Genomic DNA, 9783 nt, shown 5'->3' with positions numbered 1-9783 from the left:
ATAGTGAAAATTTCAGTCAAATTACATTATTCTGAATTTTGGAAGTTTTGGTAGAATAGCGTAGTCTCGATATGGGGTTTAACGGCCTACTGTTCTGCCCCCAAAGTGGGCTAATGAAGACGGGAATTTAGGTCCAAAGCTCTTACATGAAATGAAATGAAATGGGATTTAACGTCCTACTGTCCTGCTCCGCTAACGACGACGGGCACTTACATTAAAATAGTACATAGTACTTTATATGTGAAGATCTGCCTTTACCTTTAATATAAGTTTTAAAAATCTGTACGTTTCGTAGAATGATCACCTTTGCTTATGGCTGCTTTGGAGAGAGAGAGAGAGAGAGAAATGGGTTTAACGTCCACTCAAAACAAACTAGATCATTTCGGGACTAACATATGGTTTTATTTTATTTCAATAATTCGCTTGCGCGTAGGGGTCTTTACCAGTGGGAGGAAACCGGAGGACCCGTAGAAAACCCACGAAGTTGGACAGGCGACCCTACTCCTTGTCACGTACAACCGAGGATTCGAAACCACGCCAGTTGACTCAATGGCAGGCTTTATGATAAAGCGCGCACGTGCTAACCATTCAGTCACCCTAGCCCCCTTGCGGTTGTGGTCTACATTATTCCAGATCTCTTCTGCCTTGAACTATATTATTAGAAATTTCCTATTTATCATCTAGGCTGACAGATACATTACGCAAAACATCTGGATGGCTGACACGTCATATCGTTGGAAATGAATGAGACTGATATTACTGAGATGTAATGGAAACAACCACATCAGCTTTATATATAGGCGATTGTAAATATCGTTTCAGTTCAGAGATCAACTTTTATCTTACAATTCTGAATGCAATAACACGTGATCAATTCTTGCATTTAACAAAAAATTGCCATTGTCGACACCTGAGCATTATTTACCCATATAAACGAACATGTAATGAATTAAGTGAATAGAAGACATGTCTTTAAATGCCATTTAAAACATACGCCTTCTCGTAAGATAAGATAAGATAAGATTTTTATTGCATCGAAACATCCATTTAGGACAGCATACAATATAAACGTGTACATAAAAATTATAACGATATGACAATTATTACACAAGACACACAATATTTCGTCGGAACCTCCCTTGAGGACAACATACAATATACGAAATATTAAGTACAGGTGCATCGGAACCTCCCTTGAGGAAACATACAATATACTAAATATGAAATACAGGTATTATCGGCACATTTCTTCGTTTCGTTGTGAATTTTCCGGTACTTCTAATTTTTACAGCACAACAAAAAAAAAACCCACAACAAAACAACGCGGGGAATAAAGGGATCTTGTTCATCAGGTCGCATTATTAATTTTTTTGTTTGGCGTTCGCCATTCGCCGTTTTAGGAGAATCACAGTTGGTTATCCCTATTTGTGGGCGTTCGCCATTCGCCGTTTCAGGAGAATCACAGACACCGTTGACGAGACTTTAAACTCCATCAGTCAATATCCAAGTCATATAATAAGATATTCCAATGAATTTACCAGCACAATATTTCGTCATAGCGCTAATCCCAACCCTAACCCTGGACCTAGCCCCGGTGCTTACTCTAACCCTAACCTACAATCTCGCCAACAATCACGTGCCCTAACCTTACTTATATCTCAGCGACCTTGACCTCATCTGACCCTAACAAATATATTTAGCCGAGTATACAGCTAACAATTGGCATATTCTCCAAAACAACGGCATGGCTAAATATTGGCTTTGCTCATTACACCCATTCTTCGAGAATAGATCTCTGACCTAAATGGCCACCATATCCAAAAATTGGTATACTTATACTATTTTGTGTTGCGTTTCACATCTGGCATGCACACAAATAACCTTTTTAATTTTTATTAAATGGAAGCAGAATAAATTCTCGAAGTATACTTAATGTTTTCGACTAAAATAGGGCTCGAAATGTGAAATGTAGCACCTTAATTGCAATACGTAGAAAGCCCAGGGCCTCGCGGTTCATGGCAAAAACAAATCAAAAAAATCAAAGTCCAAATGAAAGTTTCACGGTAATCGATCTAACTGCGAGGGGCGGAGACTGGGGTATCCCTCAACCTTCTCTGTGAAGTTCCACTCGGTGATCGGTCTAGGCTTCTAGCCTGCTAGCTGCGCGATGGGCGGAGACTGGCAATCCATCAACCTTCTCTGTGAAGTTCCACTCGGTGATCGGTCTAGGCTTCTAGCGGCGCGATGGGCGGAGACTGGCAATCCCTCAACCGCCCCTTTCATTATTCTTGTATTACAGACCGTTTAATTGTGTGTTACGCATGCGTGCCATTTAAAAGAATTCTAGTCAGGCCCAGGGCCCCTCTCCGGTTAAGCTGGGCTTTGCATACGTATCGTTTTGTGACTGCTGTGGCAATACTTAGCACTACAGTATACATAGACGACCAGTTTGCACTTTGCTACCAGAAAACCAATTACCCCCCGGGATCTTCTGTGAATCGTTGTTATTCATTTCCTTCCAATCGGCAACTCTTGTTCAGATATTTATAGATAACTAAATACACTTGTGGTCTAATTGGGACAGATACTTTGTCTATGGCGCAATATTGACACATAATCTTACAAAGTCTGTGAGAGATATTATTTCATTGTCTTCTTGACGTATGAATCTTTTTTCATAAACAATTTTACATGTTGCCATGGGAACGAAACGTTTGACTTTGTGATCTTAGTAACCACAAAAAATGCATTGTGGTTGAAAATAGAGTGTTACAATAGTCGCCGAAGGAAGACCGTACCGAACATAATCAAACATGCAATATGCAAGAGCTAAATCTAACTATTGCAAGTCTTTCTTTAGGCCTGAAATGTTATCTAAATTATCTCTTAGACATTAATTAACTTATCCAGACCATAATCAACTCTCGATGCGATCGCTAGCCTGCGATATTTAGCGGATTGGAATACGTTTTGTGATAATCGAGGTTTTTTTTTTATCGTACCTACTTTAGTAATGATGATCGAGGCTAGTTTAAAATTCAATAGCTAATATCTGCGGAGTGAAGCAATTTGACTGAAATGAAATGAAATGTTCTGCTTTGAACTGGGCTAATGAAGACGGGCATACAGTGTGCTATGAGGGAAATTTATCCCGGACAGCGGCACTACGGCCTACTCTTATATCGAATTCCAACTGTCAAGGGATCTTTTACGTGCACGCCAATGTGTACACGGGACCTCGGTTTTACGTCCCATCCGAACGACTAGACAGCTGTCCTTGTCAGGCCCTCCGTCCTGCATCACTGACGAGGGGGAACCCCGCCGGAAAATCTGGATGAACTTTCTCGGTTAATGCAGGGATCTATTTACGTCATCTATTTTTTAACTATTATAACGAGAACTGTCAACTCTTTATCCAGTCTCCTATAATGTCCCGTTAATAATACAATTCCTTCAAACAAAACACACAGACACTGCTAGTAACAACGAACTAAAATATTTTTCAATCCCGATTAAAACACAGATCATATTTCGTTTCGTTTTTATAGTTCAAAATTTCGTTTTACTTGTCTTTACTACACTAGGATCTGGAAGAGTTGTTATCAATGACGTTTTCTAAATGGTATGAGCGAATAGCCAATGAAACGGCCTGTTATGTCCAGCTGCAAGCGTCTTGTGTCCACTCGACACAAACTAGGTCATTTCGGGACCAACATATGGTTCAATTTTATTTCCACAATGTGCTTGCGCGTAGGGGTCTTTAGCAGTGGGGGAAAACCGTAGGGCCCGGAGTAATCCCACGAGGTTGGACAGGCGACCCTACTCCTGGTCACCTACAACTGGAGAATCGAAACCACGCCAGTTGACTCAATGACAGACTAAATGATACAACGCGCACGTGCTAACCACTAAGCCATCCAACCCCCCCTGCAATTGACAGATTTAGCTCTTGCATAATGTACGTTTAAATATGTGTCATATATTTACCGTGAGATTGCGGCGGGATATATCAGTCGGACTCAAGTTGGCTTGTTAGTTGTCCAGAGGGATATATTTAAATTTTATATTTGATGAAAGTCCCATTTTCATTGATTGGTTATTTAAACGTTCATGTTCCTGGTAACAGTATTTATATCTTTATAATTGGACATTTGCCATAAATGGGACAGGATCAATTGGTTTGTTGTATAATCTAACCCCAATCTCAAATATGGTGTTATCATCACAAAAACGTTTTATGCTCTGGAAAGCAATTTTGTCGAAAGCAAAAGTGTCAGCCTTTCAATTTTTATAATCTATTTAGACTCTTGTGAGTAAATGACCATCAAGTTTCTGCCTTTTCCTTTACCAAAAGCACCAATGAAGGCTTTATCAGAAAGGGGAGCCACGGTGGCTAAGTGGGTAAGACGCTGGCTCGCTCGACTGGAGGTCGCGTGTTCGATCTCTGCATTGGTCGAGAAAGTTAATAGGAATTTTCCGACGTGGTGTTTCCTTGTCAGTGGTGCAGGACGGAGGGCCTGACAATGTCAGCTGTCTAGTTGATCGGATGGGACAAAAAAACGAGCCCCGTGTATACATTGTCGTGTACGTAAAAGATCGCTTGACAGCTGGAATTGGATATAAGAGATGGCATAGTGCCGATGTCCGTACAAAATTTCCTTCCTAGCACACTGTATGGCGTAAGCCTGTCTTCAATAAAGATACATTATGGGAGATAAGATAAAGAGATGGCATTTCTCGCTATAATAGTTAAAAACTAGATAGTGTAAAGGTAATTTGCTGAAAATTTCAGTCAAATTGATCCACTATGAGCCGAGAAAGAAGCCGGTGAAATTTTTGCATAGTCTCGGTTATCATTACTAAAATCATTAATATAAACGGCATAGTCTCGATTATCCACTTTTTCTGATTAAATTATCTTTGGCCGTTAGCGGCATATAGGAATCTAATCCAGCCTACATCGAAGGCTAGCCTTGACATCGAGAGTTTATTATGGTCTGGATAAGTTAATTAATGTCTAATTGATAATTTAGATAAGATTTCAGGCCTGAAGAAAGACTTGTAATAAGCAGATTTTGCTCTTGCATAATGCATGTTTAACCCAGTTGGAGCAGAACAGTATATGAAGTTAAACCATTTCATTTCGTCACTTATTAGCTCTCAGATCTGCAAGCGCCACTTCCGACAAATAGAATAAAATGGATTTTAACTTGTCGGCGCCAACATGACTAAGGAAGATGGACCCCGACTTCACAAAACAATTTCAGTCTTCAATTAAGAATTCACTCCAAAGTGTTCGCCTTATTTTAACTCAAATATAGTCATTTATAAGGCGTTCGTTGTTTTAATGTATCAAATACATCAATAAGAAACTATGTGCAAAGTGTTGTGTTTCTGGATCAAAGATATTTCTCAGAAACTGTGATTGAAAGATGACTAAATTCTCAACTTAATTCTGAGAATGCTTTGTGAATATGGGGTCTTGACATTTAACCTGGATAACGGCGCGACTCTTATTTCGACTTCCAGCAGTCAGTGGATCTATAACGAATCGCTTTTTAACGAATCGCTCCTATAACGAATCGCTTCTATAACGAATCGATCCTATAACGAATCGCGCCACTCAAACAATGAAAACGTCGACTATAAAGCCAAATAATTCGCGATTTTACCTGGAAGTTTCAATCGATCTAGTCATCACAATTAAAGTGAGCCAAACTAACATAAATTGACAGATCGATCACATAAATTGATCATTATTGATAGTTCGATCACATCAATTCCAAAAGTCAAAAATATGTAAATTTCGGAACAGGAACGGGATCCCATAGGCTACTCATATTTTTCTTCTTCTTGGCTGCGAAACCTATTCAAAAAAACCTCAATTCAATTAGGATTACTGTGAAGCTTAGAGGGCTTGTGCTTTGGACAATTCCGCATCAATTAATACAATAAGAACGAATTATAATAGAAATGTTACGTGCAAGTTTGACAGACGACCATAAAACATGAAATGCGGTTTAACAAGAGAGAGAGAAAAGAGTAGAAAGAGGGAGAAAGAGAGAGAGGGGGTTTAACGTCCACTCGACACAAACTAGGTCATTTCGAGATAAGAGGTTTAACGTACTACTGTTCTACTCCAACCTGGCTAGTGAAGACGGCCGTACGCCATGCAGTGTACTATGAGGGAAATTTTTCCCTGACAGAGGCGCAACGGACTATGTTTTATTTCGAATTCTGTCAAGGGTTATAACGTGCACGCCAATGTGTGCACGGGACCTCTGTTTTACGTCATAGCACCCTGTATGGCGTATATCCGACTTCATTAGCCCAGTCGGAGCATAACAGTAGGGTGTTAAACCCCCATTTCATTTCATTGATGATTTAGACGCGCATACGAAATGCATTGTTCTATGATGTCTTGGACAACGACGTTACAACCTAGCTTTTGTGTTGCGTTTGCCCAATCATTAATCGTATAAAAGGGGCATTAGGCAGGAATTATATAAAGAACTGACAATTCTCGCTATAATAGTCACAAAATAGATAATCAAAAAAAAAAAGAATATGCTGAAAATGTCAACCAAATTGCTTAACTCTGAAGCGAGATATTAGTCTTCAATTTTAGGCTAGCCTCGATCGTCATTACTAATGTTGGCACGGTAATAAACAAAATCTCGATTATCCATCGATCATAAAACGTATTCAAATCCACTAAATATCGTTGGCCAACGACGGCATCGAGTGTTAATTATGATCTTGATAAGTTAATTAATATCTAATTAATAATTCAGATAACATTTCAGGCTAAAGAAAGACCAGCAATAGGCAGATTTTGCTCTTGCATATTGTATGTTTAATCGTGTTGCTCGACCATTATTCGTTTTTATTCTGTCATTGATCGTAGGTTCTTAAAAGTTTACGACTCGGTCAACTCGACAGCATCTTCATTTATTTATTTTTTTAACTAAAATTTTGTAGAATCTTCGTTTTCAAAATAGTTTGTACGACCTGCATAGTATTAATAAATTAAACAAAATCTCTATAACCAATCTTACCTTGTGTCGTGTCATTTTAGCGGATTTTTTCAAATTTCAAATCTTCAATTGTTCCAAAACGTTGTCAACATTCAGAAGTTTCCCGGTCCTCCGGTTTCACGCAAAATTCTAATTTGTTGTGATGATTTAAAACTACCACATAAAAACAAATACCAGAACTAATCCTTAAACTTAATACGTCATAATGTTACAAAAATAAATCTATAGAGGAAGAACTGTCTTTTAATTTATTGATCGCTGTTGAACCAGTATGATTATCTCTCATACAGAAAGTTGTTCAGCGTTGTGATGATGTTTCTATTTTAAACCTAGATTTCTACTACACGTCTTTTTCTAAACCACTAATGCAACAAAGGGTACACGTTGTAATAAAAACGTAATAATATGGATGTTATAAACAGTAGGTTTTATATCTATTCCGTATTGATTATTTGATTCGCCACCACGATTGTAATTATTTGTCAAAGTTCATTAGTAATAAATCAGAATTTATGTCCTACAAAATTGGACAGATTTCTTAGTGCTAAAATGTCAAGACGTACATTCTCTGTAGGAACCATAAGTTTAGCATCTCTTGCAGTTTATTATTATTATTTTTTTTTTTTTTTTTTTGAGGGGGGGTGGGGGTGATGTCCGAAGGATTAGCATGTGCGCTAGCGTGGTTTCGATTCCCCGGTTGTACGTGACGAGGAGTAGGGTCGCCTGTCCAACCTGGTGGATTTCTCCGGGTCCTCCGGTTTCCTTCCACTGGTAAAGACCCCTACCCGCAAACGAATTATTGAAATAAAATTGAACCATGTGTTAGTCCCCAAATGACCTAGTTTGTGTCGAATGGACGTTAAACCCCATCTCTCTCTCTCTCTCTCTCTCTCTCTCTCTCTCTCTCTCTCCCTCTCTCTTATTAATTTTGTTTTTGCTAACATCGTATTTTGACTTATTTGTTAATTTATACCTTTTTCTAGAAATTTAACTCATATGAGAAAGATTCAGTCTGCAATAAATGAACGAGTGTGTCGCAATGAAAATGTTGTTGTTATTAGTGTTTAACGTCTGCTTCCACGTAGGGTGATATCGCAGACAAGTTGTCTTATTTTCATTTTTATTATCTTGGCGCACGCGCAGGGGTCTTTCCTGTGGGAGGAAACCGAAGTAAACACACGAGGTAGAGAAGGTGACACTATCTCCAAGCCACATACGCGCACACCAGGGCTCGAAACCAGAGCTCAGAGCGCGACACTTTAGACCACTAGGCCATCCCAATGAAAACTATGGTAAATCTAAAACAAGCAAATTAAAAAAAAAGGTCTACACCGCGGCGAAAAAGGTTTCTTGTGGTTTTTTTGTGGTTTTTTTTTTTTTTTTTTGATTTACTAGGTTTTTCATGTTTTTGTGTTTTGATTTTTCATGGTTTTTTGATTTACTAGGTTTCTCTGGTTCTCTCGCTTCAACAAAACTGCCAGATTATTCAGTATTATTGAAATACAGATCCGAATTTAACTATTTTATTTTTTTTGTATCTATTGGATAGCCTTCACTTAATAACCGACATTCAATGGGGTTTAAACCAATAGACATCAATGTTTACGATTCTACCTACCCAAAGCTCGATAAAACAAGCTATTTCACAGGCTAATACCACACGGCTTATTCTAAAATTAAGTATTATTTATCCTATTGTCACGACATTTGAGAGATAAAAAAATAATATGATCTGTGGTTTAATCAGATTTCGAGAAGCCATAAATATCAAGATATGGAAAGAGCTTTAAAGAGAGAGAGAGAGAGAGAGAGAGAGAGAGAGAGAGATGGGGTTTAACGTCCACTCGACACAGACGAGGTCATTTCGGGACTAACATATGGTTTAATTTTATTTCAATAATTCGCTTGCACGTAGGGGTCTTTAGCAGTGGGAGGAATCCGGAGGACCCGGAGAAAACCCACGAGGTTGGACAGGCAACCCTACTCCTTGTCACGCACAACCGGCGATTCTAAACCAATGACTCAATGACAGGCCCTATGATACAGCGCGCACGTGCTAACCATTCGGCCATGCACCCCCCCCCCTCCAGTGCTTTAAAGAGCTCGAACTTTAGTTTGAGCAGAGGACTTCATAATTAGAAGGTTACGACTAATATTTTACTATATAAAAATATAACAGCGCCATTTTGTTAGCCATGTGATCGTCCCAAATATAAAAACAAATTTCACACCAATGAAACGTTTTAGATGTCAACCATCTTGGAAATGAAATGAAATGAGATGGGGTTTAACGTCCAACTGTTCTGATCCGAACTTGGCTAATGAAAACGGGCATACGCCATACAGTGTGCTATGAGGGAAATTTTGGGCTCATTTTTCGTCCCATCCGAATGACTAGACAGCTGTCCCTGTCCGGCCCTCCGCAACCATCATGGAAATAAGTTTTGCAGCACCTCAGGCGAAGGCGGAACAATGTTTGGGGCATTACTCTACTCACTTATTTACGTTCCGTGTACCCCGATCATTAAATCAAGTTTTCCTTTAAATAAATAATTACTTCGTGTGTCTGACTTTTTGCAGACACGAACATTTCTGCACTTTCATCCGTGTTTACTGGGGCATGAGTTCAAATAGGACAATAATCCTTCAAATAGGACACGATAATTCAGTTTTGCCCTGTATGTGAAAGGATCCTTGACAGTTGGAATTCAATATAAGAGTAGGCCGTAGTGCCGCTATCCGTGCA

Source organism: Patella vulgata, chromosome 4 (assembly GCF_932274485.2).
Source record: "Patella vulgata chromosome 4, xgPatVulg1.2, whole genome shotgun sequence".
In the NCBI taxonomy this organism is placed as follows: domain Eukaryota; kingdom Metazoa; phylum Mollusca; class Gastropoda; family Patellidae; genus Patella; species Patella vulgata.
This window is presented reverse-complemented; position numbering follows the sequence as displayed.